This window comes from Choloepus didactylus, chromosome X, assembly GCF_015220235.1.
Source record: "Choloepus didactylus isolate mChoDid1 chromosome X, mChoDid1.pri, whole genome shotgun sequence".
NCBI lineage: Eukaryota > Metazoa > Chordata > Mammalia > Pilosa > Megalonychidae > Choloepus > Choloepus didactylus.
The window spans coordinates 99075537-99088144 of record NC_051334.1 but is presented as its reverse complement, the minus strand read 5'-3'; the positions used below and the strand labels follow the sequence as shown (position 1 = coordinate 99088144).

The 12608-nt window shown below is 38.1% G+C and overlaps 1 pseudogene; it reads right to left on the bottom strand.

Annotated features, from left to right (window-relative positions):
- Nucleotides 1-2164: 2164 nt before the first annotated feature.
- LOC119522273 lies at nucleotides 2165-12355 on the bottom strand (annotated as a pseudogene).
- Between the last annotated feature and the right edge of the window lie 253 nt (nucleotides 12356-12608).

Genomic DNA, 12608 nt, shown 5'->3' with positions numbered 1-12608 from the left:
GCCATTCTTAGATATTTTCAGAACCAGTCCAGTTATCAAGGGGTATGAATTGGAGGCAAACAATATGAATAAACAGTAGTTGTTGTGCTACTATGTTTAATGCAAGTTATTACTATCCCTTGGATTTCTTTGATGTTTAATATAATTTTAAAGCCCTAAAATCAGGAGAGAAGTTTATAGATCATCCAGTCTAACTTTCTACCATACTTCATTTTCTGGTAGAATTTTTTTTCAGAATTCAATACTCATGTCATGGACCTGTTTGGTGTTAGAATAACAGACATAATGCCAGTAGGCTAACAAAAGAAACAGAGAGGGAAAGAAGGCTTGGGAAACCATGCTTCCCTTAATGTATGATGGTCATTTTTGTTATTTATCTATTTCTGAGCTATAGGTAAACTTTTCTTATTTGACATAACACAGATGGCTCAGTTGTAGCTCAAATGCACAGCTGAGAATTTTAAGTAATGAGATCTGGCTTTTCTGTAAAAATGTTTTTATAGTGTAGATGACTTTTTGGAATCAGTGCAGAATGGGGTGAAAGAAGTTTGAGGTTTAAAAAATATAAATCTTTTTGGTCCACAACACTATAAAATTTTGGGACTTGACAAAGCCATTGCTGTATGGTGATAATTGAAGACATGATGTCTGGACCTCTGCATATTTTTATAAGAAACATGTTTATGTAAGACTGAAAGCAAAGTGCACATATCTATTATAAGCTTTGAAAAATAGAGTGTTATTGATTTTGAGGAATGGGAATGGAGACGGTGAGGAAGAGTAATGTTTTGTATAAGAGCAGGGAACAGATGTATCAATTTGAGTACTGGAGCCAGTTTGCATGTTTCAGTCCTCAAAGAAGACATTAGCCAAGTGCACGTCTATCTGTTCTACACTAATCATTGCTACAGTCAGATACCATCTTAAAGAAAATAGCATGTCCCTCTTTTCTACTAAAATGTAACTCTGAAAATGTAATATAATGATACATTTTGAGCACCATGAATTCAAAGGAATGCATGTGACTTTAGTGATGTTAATGTCAAAAGGAGTTAATGAATTAATGACATGTACTGACACATGTAGCAGATAGTGGTAACTTGAGTTTTTCCTTTAAGTTACAACTCCTTTTTCTATGTCTATTATTTTTATATATCAAAACTGGATGGCAAAACAAAATACATAGGTTTAACTTCAACTTCAGCCATTCTTTGTATTATATTCTAAATGGTTGTTGCTAAAGAATAACTCAATTTCTAGGAAACTAACAGCTGAGTTTACTATCTCTTGGAAAATAAATGGTCTGATTTCTACCTCTCAGTCACAGAATAAATAACAGAGCACTCTGAACTCATATAAAATGTTTGAGAACAAAATCCCCTAGAGAATTGGAGATATGTGAAGTTATTATGCAGAGGTGTAAAGACTGAGAGAGGATGAGAGGCAGCAGCAACTCTAAAGGTGCCAGTGTAGAGTTAGTAGAATCTGGTAACTGTGGAAAATTCAAGTGAACATGTCCAAAAGGTGTTTGTACATATTCATCTGTACTTTGGATAGAAGGCAGTAAGGAGAATATGGTTTTCAGTCATTAGGAGATACTAAATTTGATGATGTCACTCTGATAGAACACATATAGGTAAGAAAATTAAGTCCTTAGAACTGAACCCAAAGGAACCTGAATGTTCAATGATCAGATAAAGGAGAATCAACCCATAACAAAAGTGTGGTCAGAGATATATAAAGAGCACCAGTGGAGTGCAGTGTTATAAATCCTGGAAAGCAGAGAACTTCAAAAGAGTGGCTATTTAATCATGTCTTTTTGTTTTGTTTTTCTGATTTTTTTTCACATTCAGTATTTTAATTTAATTTTTAATGAAAAATTTACATAATTCTCCACCCCTAACTTTAAGCAAGTGTGACAATTTTCCATAATAAACAAATTAAAGAGAATCTTTGGTCAATAATGTAATAAAATGGCCAAAAATTGCTGCTTTTTAAAAATCAAAACTTTCACCAATTTATACTAAAATGAACACAGTCTAATGATATTTACACAATATATGCTCAGTGTTTCCTGGAAGCTGACTTTCCACCCTATAATGCAAATGGCAGAGCTGTGGTCAGCCAGAGTTTTTCATGATAGATCCTGGTGGTTCACTCAGGTTCACTTTGTTAAAACACCCTGTATAGAAGACTCTAATGTCTTGAAATCCCAAATTGTCATGGCTCTGTCAATGCTAATAGTGCAAAATTTGTGACAGTCTTGTTCTTTCACCTCATAAATGGACACTTCAGTGTTGCTATTCTCATGCAATGTCTCCAAAGCTGTATTGTGGTTCTCAGTTGGGGCTGTCTTGTCCATGTTACAGAATAGTTAAATGACTGACATTTAGTGCTGGATGCTTTGTTTTGGAACATCTAGTTTGGAGATGAAGGTCAAGCTGTCACAGTCATCATAGTTAAACAGCAATGGACAGGGAAGAAGATGGCAACACAGAGAGGAGTGGAAGCTAGTTTTTCCCTCTGGAAAAATGAATAAACCACCAGGAACAACAAGTAAATAATCTGGAATAACTGCAGGGGGACAAGCATGACTGTCCATCCATCATACACCAACCAGAATTGGGAGGAAGGCCTGATGTCACAGAATAAAATCTGTAAGCAAAAACTGCAGCTCCAAGCTGGGAGCCCACTCCCTGAATGGCCTGAACTGCAAAGCCTCATGGTGCTAGAGATCAGCACTCTCCAAGCAAGCAAATACAGCTCAGCCCAGTTCCAACTGGGGTTTTAATTAACAAACGTGGTCTGCTCAGTACAACTTATGAATCCCTAACAAGTGGACAGAAGCTTTTTGAGACAACTGACTTCAGAAAATTGGAGAGTGGACATGGACTGGCCCTGAAGGGGGATTTCTGTCCCTTTTGTGGTTCAGTGGAGAAAGCCTCAGCCATTTTCAGTTCCCAGAGCTCTGACCCAGACAAGGGTGGAGATAGCACAGGCAGAGAGGATATTCAAATGTAAATGATCTCTCCCTAGGGGAGGTATCTTCCTTAAGAGGAAGAAGATGGTGTCAAGATCTGCTACCCACCTTCCATTCAGAACAAGAACCTAGAGCCTGGGGGAAAGCATCCATGGGCAACACATCCTTATACCACTCCGATCTACAGGCTGGCAGGTGCCACCTGCTGGGCAGAAAAGCACAGTGACTTGAGGCTTCACAGGGTGTATCAATCTTCTAAGACTCAGCCTCAGGGAGACATGATGCTGTTACCTCCTTCTGAGACCTGAGCCCATTCACGTCTGCAAAAACCTGACTGGGGTAACCAAGGACACCAGATGCCTAGACAGCAGAAAACTACAACCTACATTAAGAAAAATGAAGTTATAGCCCAGTCAAAGTAACAAACTTACCCTTCAACTGACATACAGGAATTTAAACAACTAATGTTAAATCAATTCAAAAAGTTTAGGGAAGATGTGGTGAAGAGATGAAGGCTATAAGGAAAAGAGTGGGCATACATACGGTAGAAATCAAAAGTTTGAAAAAAACTGGCAGAATCTATGGAAGTGAAAGGCACAACACAAGAGATGAAAGACACAATGGAAACATACGACAGAAGATCTCAAGTGGCAGAAGAAAACACTCAGGAACTGGGAAACAAGGCAGCTGAAAGCCTATACACAAAAGAACAGATAGAGAAAAGAATGAAAAAATATGAGCAATGCCTCCAAGAACTTTAGGACAAAACAAAATGCAGAAATGTATGTGTCACTTGTGTCTCAGAAGGAGAAGAGAAGGGAGAAGGGTTATAAGCAATAATAGAGGAAATAATCAATGAAAATTTCCCATCTCTTATGAAAGACATAAAATTATGGATCCAAGAAGTTCAGTGTACCTCAAACAGAGTAGATCTGAATAGCCTTACACCAAGACACTTAATAATCATATTATCAGACTTCAAAGATAAAGAGAGAATCCTGAAAGCAGCAAGAGAAAAGCAATCCATCACGTAAAAAGGAAGTTTGATAAGACTATTTGTGGATGTCTCGATAGAAACCATGGAGGCAAGAAGGAAGTAGGGTGATATATTTAAGATACTGAAACAGAAAAAACCACCAAACAAGAATCCTATATCCAGCAAAATTGTCCTTAAAATATGAGGGAGAGCTTAAAATATTCTCTGAAAAATAGACAATGACAGAGTTTGTGAACAAGATACCTGCTCTACAGGAAACACTAAAGGAAGCACTGCAGACAGAAAGGAAAAGACAGGAAGGAGAGGATTGGAAAACAATTTTTGGAGGTAGTAACACAGCAATGTAAGCACACTGAAAAAAAGATGACTGTGAACATGATTGAAAGAGGAAAGTTAGGACCATATTGGACACCAGAACAAAAGACAAATGATAAAGACTGGGGCTGTATAACTCAGTGAAACATAGGGTGCTCAATGATTGTGATAAAAGGTACAAATATATTTTTACATGAGGTAGAACAAATTAATGTCAACAATGCAAGGTGATAAAAATAGGGTGAGATTGGGGGAATACAATCAATGCAAACTAGGGACAATTATATATGGAAACATTGTATTATGCTTTTTTAATATAACAAAGGCAATATACCAAAGCTAAATGCATGTTGGGGGTGGTGAATAGGGGAATGGTATGGGATTCCTGGCATTGGTGATGTTGTCTGAGACTTTGTTCTACTTTAGTTTAATGCTATCTTTCCTTTTGTTGCTTTCTAGCTGTCATGCTTTTTTTTCTCTTTTTTCTTTTTCTTTTGTCTCTCTACCTTCTTTTACTCTTCCTCCTTCTTTATGGAAGAAATGGAGATGTCCTTATATAGATACTGGTGATGGTGATGAATACATAAATACATGACTATACAGGGAACCAATGATTGTTTACTTAAGATGGAATATATGGTGTGTGAACAAAACCCTCTTAAAAATGGGTTGATGAAGAAAACTTGAAGACACCATATTGAGCGAAATAAGACAGACACATAATGACAAGTATTGCAGGGCCTCACTGATATGAACTAATTATAATATGTGAACTCATTGACATGAAATATAAGTTACCAGTATATAGAACAAGGCTAAAGAATGGGTAGCAGTTGCTTATTAAGAGCAGAATGTTCAACTAGGGTGAGCTTAAATGCTTGGAAATGGACAGAACTGATGGTAGCACCTTGTGAGAATAACTAACAGTGCTGAATGGTGTGTGAAGTTGGTCGAAAGGGTAAGCTCAGAGTAACATCTGTCACCAGATGGAAAGTCAGAGGTTAAAAGATTGGAATGTATAAAACATGGACTCTTGTGATGGGTGATATCCATGATTAACTGTACAAATACTAGAAATTTCTCTCATGAACTGGAACAAAGGTATGACACTATAACTAGAAGTTAATATAGTAGCATATAGGAAAAAATATATACCTATTGCACACTATATACTACAGTTAGTAGTATTTTAACATTCTTTCAACAGTAACAAATGTACGATACCAAAACTATGAATCAATAATGGAGGGGGAGGTGGTTAGGGGTATGGGAGGATATGAGTTTCCTTTTTTTGTCTTTATTTCTTTTCTGGAGTAATGAAAATGTTTGAAGAAATGAAAAATACTTAATTGGGGTGAGGGATGCACAGGTGTATGATGGTACCATGGGCAGTTGATTGTACCCTTTGGTTCTTTAGATAATTGTATTGTAAGTGAACAATCTCAATAAAAATAATAAAAATAAAAAAAGAGCAATGGGCAGCAGTCATGGCTAGCAGCTATGATGCTATTGTTAGATATAAACAGTACACTCAGGAGTGGCAGAAGCTCCATTTTCAGAGTTGAAACCTGCATTCTTTTTTTTTTTTTCATTTTTATTGAGATTGTTCAGATACCATACAATTATCCAAAGATCCAAAGTGTACAATCACTTGCCCCCGGGTACCCTCATACAGCTGTGCATCCATCACACTTAATTTTTGTTCAATTTTTAGAAACCTTTCATTACTCCAAACAAGAAATAAAGTGAAAGATGAAAAAAGAAAAAAAAAGAAAAGGAAACTCTAATCCTCCCCTATCCCTAACCAACCCCCCTCAATTGTTGACTCGTAGTATTGGTATAGTACATTTGTTACTGTTTATGAAAAAATGTTGAAATACTACTAACTGTAGTATATAGTTTGTAATAGGTTTATAGTTCTTCCCTATATGCCCCTCTATTATTAACTTCTAATTGTATTGTCATACATTTATTCTGGTTCATGGAAGCGATTTCTAGTATTTGTACAGTTGATCATGGACATTGCCCACCATAGGATTCAGTCTTATACATTCCCATCTTTTGACCTCCAACTTTCCTTCTGGTGACATATATGACTCTGAGCTTCCCCTTTCCACCTCATTCACACACCATTCGGTGCTGTTAGTTATTCTCACATCTTGCTACCAACACCCCTGTTCATTTCCAAATATTTAAGTTCATCCTAATTGAACATTCTGCTCATACTAAGCAACCACTCCCCATTCTTGAGCCTCATCCTATATCTTGGTACCTTATATTTCATGTCTATGAGTTTACATATTACAATTAGTTCCTATCAGTGAGACCATGCAATTTGTCCTTACGTGTCTGGCTCATTTCACTCAGTATATTGCCCTCGAGGTTTTGTCATCAACCCATTTTTTTTTTAATATGGTTTTGTTCACTCACCATACATTCCATCCCAAGTAAATAATCGATGGTTCTCTGCATGGTCATATATTTATGTGTTCACCACCTTCACCACTATCTATATAAGGGCATCTACATTTCTTCCACAAGGCAGGAGGGAGCGTCAAAGAAGGTAGAGAGACAAAAGAAAGAGGAAAAAAATGACAGCTAGGAAGCAGCAAAAGGAAAAATAAACTTAAATCAAAGTAGAATAAAGAATCAGACAATACCACCAATGTCAAGTGTCTAACATGCCTCCCCTATCCCCTCCTCTTATCTGCATTTACCTTGGTATATCACCTTTGTTACATTAAAGGAAGCATAATACAATGATTCTATTAGTTACAGTCTCTAGTTTATGCTGATTGCATCCCTCTCCCAATGCCTCCCCATTTTTAACACCTTGCAAGGTTGACATTTGCTTGTTCTCCCTCGTAAAAGAACATATTTGTACATTTTATCACAATTGTTGAATACTCTAGATTTCACCAAGTTACACAGTCCCAGTCTTTATCTTTCCTCCTTTCTTGTGGTGTCTCACATGCTCCCCACCTTCCTCTCTCAACTATATTCATAGTTACCTTTGTTCAGTGTACTTACATTGTTGTGCTACCATCTCCCAAAATTGTGTTCCAAACCATGCACTCCTGTCTCCTATCACCCTGTAGTGCTCCCTTTAGTATTTCCTGTAGGGCAGGTGTCTTGTTCACAAAGTCTCTCACTATCTGTTTGTCAGAAAATATTTTGAGCTCTCCCTCATATTTGAAGGACATCTTTGCTGGATATAGGATTCTTGGTTGGCGGTTTTTCTCTTTCAGTATCTTAAATATATCACACCACTTCCTTCTTGCCTCCATGGTTTCTGCTGAGAGATCCGCACATAGTCTTATTAAGCTTCCTTTGTATGTAATGGATTGCTTTTCTCTTGTTGCTGTCAGGATTCTCTCTGTCTTTGACATTTGATAATCTGATTATTAAGTATCTTGGCGTAGGCCTATTTATATTTCTTCTGTTTGGAGTACACTGCGCTTCTTGGATCTGTAATTTTATGTCTTTCATAAGAGATTGGAAATTTTCATTAATTATTTCCTCTATTATTGCTTCTGCCCCCTTTCCCTTCTCTTGTCCTTCTGGGACACCAATGATACGTACATTATTGTACTTTGTTTCATCCTTGAGTTCCTGGAGATGTTGCTCATATTTTTTCATTCTTTTCTCCATCTGCTCCTTTGCGTGTAGGCTTTCAGGTGTTTTGTTCTCCAGTTCCTGAGTGTTTTCTTCTGCCTATTGAGATCCGTTGTTGTATGTTTCCATTGTGTCTTTCATCTCTTGTGTTGTGCCTTTCATTTCCATAGATTCTACTAGTTGTTTTTTTGAACTTTTGAATTCTGCCGTATATATGCCCAGTGTTTCCTTTACAGCCACTATCTCTTTTGCAATATCTTCTCTAAACGTTTTGAATTGACTTAGCATTATTTGTTTAAATTCCTGTATCTCAGTTGAAGTGTACGTTTGTTCCTTTGACTGGGCCATAACTTTGTTCCTCTTAGTGTAGGTTGTAATCCTCTGTTGTCTAGGCATGGTTTCCTTGGTTATCCAAATCAGGTTTTCCCAGACCAGAACAGGCTCAGGTCCCAGGGGGAAGAAATGTTCAGTATCTGGTTTCCCTGCAGGTGTGTCTTAGAGAATTGCTCCACCCTTTGATGCCTGAGGTCACTGTGCTTTTCTGCCCAGCAGGTGATGCCTGTTAGCCTATAATTCTTGACTGGTGTGAGGAGGTATCGAAACCTGCATTATTTTTGATGCATCAATAGACATTCTGCTCTTGTGGCTGACCGAGGAAAGGTGGGTCACACTGGCAGAGAACCTGACCCCATGGACCCAGCCACCAGTGCCACTGACAAAAAAAAAAAAATTATTGGTTCATCCTCTTTATTTTTTTAATTTTATTTTGAAATAAATTCAAAATTATAGGAATAGTGGCAAAAACAATACAAACCCCATACACAGAACTCCAGCATACCCTGAACCCCTTACCCTGATACCCCGATCCACCAACTTTGACATGCTCTCACACCGCCATTTCTTTCTTTCCCTCCCTCCCTCCCTATCATCCATCATCTATTGCTCTGTCTTCTGAACATATGGGAGCAAGCTGCACACATCCTTGAACAAACACTATAATTCACATATACAATTCCCATGAACAAGAACATTCTTTTATGCAATCCCATTAAGAAAATTCAACATTGGTACAAAGCTTACATTCTATATTTCCTTTTTTTTCCTTATGTCTCAACTGTGTCCCTTTGATCCTCCTCTCTGCCATCCTCAGATCCCATCCAGGATCACACTTGGCATTCAGTTGTCATCTATTTAGACTGTCTTTTTTTTCTTTCAATTGTAGAAACATATATACAGCCTAAATCTTCCCATTCCACCCCCTCCCTAGCATTCCATTAGCGGGATTAATTACATTTAGAATGTTGTAATGCTATCACCTTCTCACCATCCATTACTAGAAATTTCCCTTCACCCCAAACAGCAACCCTACAATCATTTCTTAACTCCTCATTGCCCCTACCCCCACTTCCTGTACCCCATACTCTACTTTTCATCTCTATGGTCATATTCTCTGATAATTGCTTTGTGTTTACTGGGGGGCTTAAATTTAACCTCTTAAATCCATAACAATCTTGTTTTTCTTTGATACCAACTTAACTTCAATAGGACACATAAACTATGTTCCTATACTCCTCCATTCCCCCACCTTTATATAGTTCTTGTCAAAAATTACATATTTTACATTGAGTCCAAAACCACTGATATGTCATTAGAGTTTATGTATTTTATATCCTGTAGGAAGTAAATAGTGGAGTTACAAATCAAAAATTATTGACTTCTATTTGTATTCCATTGTGGTCGGAGAATGTGCTTTGAATATATTCAATTGTTTTTGTTGTTGTTTTTTTAATTTATTGAGGCTTGTTTTATGTCCCAGCGTAGGGTCTATTCTGGAGAAAGATCCATGATCACTAGAGAAAAATGTGTGTCCTGGAGATTTGGGATGTAATATTCTATATATGTCTGCTAAAATCCTCTATCTCTCTCTCTCCTTTCTTTGTTTCTCTGTCAGTAGGGCTCCCTTTAGCATCTGAAGTAGGGCAGGTCTTTTGTTGGCAAAATTTCTCAGCATTTGTTTGTCTGTGAAAAATTTAAGCTCTCCCTCAAATTTGAAGGAAAGCTTTGCTGGATAAAGTATTCTTGGTTGGAAATTTTTCTCTCTCAGAATTTTAAATTTAAAATTCTCACCTCCATGGTGGCTGCTGAGTAGTCACTACTTAGTCTTATGCTGTTTCCTTTGTATGTGGTGAATTGTTTTTCTCTTGCTGCTTTCAGAACTTGCTCCTTCTCTTCAGTATTTGACAGTCTGATCAGAATATGTCTTGGAGTGGGGTTTATTTGGATTTATTCTATTTGGAGTTCACTGGGCATTTATGCTTTTTGTATTTATGTTGTGTAGAAGATTTGGGAAATTTTCCCCAACAATTTCTTTGAATACTCTTTTTAGAACTTTACCCTTCTCTTCCCCTTCTGGGACACCAATGAGTCTTAAATTTGGATGTTTTATTTTATTTATCTTATCCCTGAGATCCATTTTGATTTTTTCAATTTTTTTCTCCATTCTTTCTTTTGTTCTTTCATTTTCCATTCTGTGGTCTGTGAGGATGCTGAGACATTGTTCAACTTACTCTAATCTTGTATTATGAGTATCCAGAGTCTTTTTAATTTGGCCAACAGTTTATTTCCATAAGATCTTTTGTTTTTTTAATTTACTGTTGCAATTTCTTCTTTATGCTCTTCTAGGGTCTTCTTTATATCCTTTATATCCTGTGCCATGCTCTCATTGTTTGACTTTAGATCTTAGATTAATTGCACCAAGTTCTGTGTCTCTTCTGATCTTTTGATTTGGGTGTTTGGTATTGGGTTCTCCATATCATCTGGTTTTATCATATTCTTTAAGATTTTCTGTTGTTTTTGGCCTCTTGGCATTTGTATTGCTTGATAGGGTTCTTACAAGTTATAAAAACTACCAATCTAATTTTTCAGATCTACAACTTGGTGGTGTACACTTTCTCTAACTAACCAGCAGATGGCATCTGTGAGTCACCTATTCCCCTCAAGTCAGTTCTCCTCAACTTTGTCTTTATGGTGTGTGTGGAAATGATTCTTGTGGGGTTCAATTGGTGCACTCAGTTTGGGTGTGTTGTTGGTGCTGTCCGCCCTGAATGTGTGGTGTGTGTCTGGGTGGTTATGGAGTCAAGGCAGCTTTAATAATCAAACCTCCCAGATGTTCCTGGAGATTCAAGGCTGTTGCAAGAGTCTGAGCCTTCATTTCAGTTTTGCCCCAGATTGTCTCTGCTGCTGACCCACAAGTCCCCAGCATTGATGTAGGGTCCCTGGGATTTCTGAACAAGAGTGTCTCCAGCCTGCTGGGGAGCTGGCTGCAAGTGGCAGGGCTTCTTTTTCCATTTGGCTCTCCACTCTGCCCCCCTGGTCCTGAGGGAATCAGCAGTGGTCTATCCTACATGCCAGACACTGTGAGGTTGGCACAGCCCACTCCTGCCATGCTTCACTGCATGGTTCTCACCATAATAACTGCATCTGCTCCTGGGATTTTTTTAAAGAGCTAGTCCATCTCCAAGTGCCAACTTCTGGTTTCCCCACACCACAGCATGGCCACAGGACTTTCAGCTGGCTTACTCACTTGTTTCAGAATGCAGACTCCCAGTTTCACCAAGTGCACAGTCCCTGTGATTTTAGCAGACCTTGTCCAGCTGGTGCATCACTGGAACTTGTGTTCTGGGTCACTTTCTGGTTTTTATCTAGTATGTTTCATGGAGGTGTTTTTTTGCCCTGTCTCACCTAGCTGCCATCTTAGGTTCTTCCTTGCCACAAAATTTTGACATCAGCTAACCATAGGGCATCTTGCTGCCCCATCACATACTGGTTGGCTTTCCATTCACTTCTTTAATATTGGCAGAAAACACTCTGCATTTGAGGTCACAGGATGCTGCTGCCAGCAAAATATTGGGATGTCAATAGAAGCTGAGGACCATGGAACAAATAGGCACTTTGATGTGCTTGCCTACCCACAAATCATTTTCAGACTTGAATTAATAAGCAAATATTAATCATGCTCCATTTCCCACAACAAATTTATTTTCTAGTGGGGACCACAACACAAAAGTGGCTTCACAATTAATTCTCAGGATCACTGGTGTTGGCTTCCAGATGACATATTTCTAACTCCAGACATAGGCATTGGGATCTGCCCCACAAATGATGATGTGGTTGCTATTGGGAGCCCAGTCAATACCTATAATGTGTCTGCTGTGCTCTTTGAGTTCATGAGATTTCACCCACTGGCTCCCAGTCTTCTTATAAATGTGGACTTCATGGTTATTGGGGTTAAGGGCAATCTGTGTAGCATACCTATTCCAGGCTTGACAGGTGATTGGATCTAGTAAAAACTAACACAGAACCATTATTCTCAGTGTCTTCAAGGAGTAGAAAGCTGGAATCAGGGCAGTCTGGACAATCTTAGAGTGAAGTATTTGCAGACTTTGATCAGTTGACACAAACCATTTCTGGCAGGCTTGGGCAGAACCCTGATACTTTTTTGAGAAATGATATGTGTAGAGGTGAAAAGAACTATGAATTGGTCATAGATTCTATTTTAGTGATTAAGAGACATAGAAAGGGGGTAATAACATTGAAGTGCTTTTGGAAATTGTGTGGATTTTTGTTTGATTTTTGCTGTTCCAGTGACTTTTCAGTGTGTGTGCATGTGTGTGTGTGTTTGTGTTGTAATGTTTGATTTGG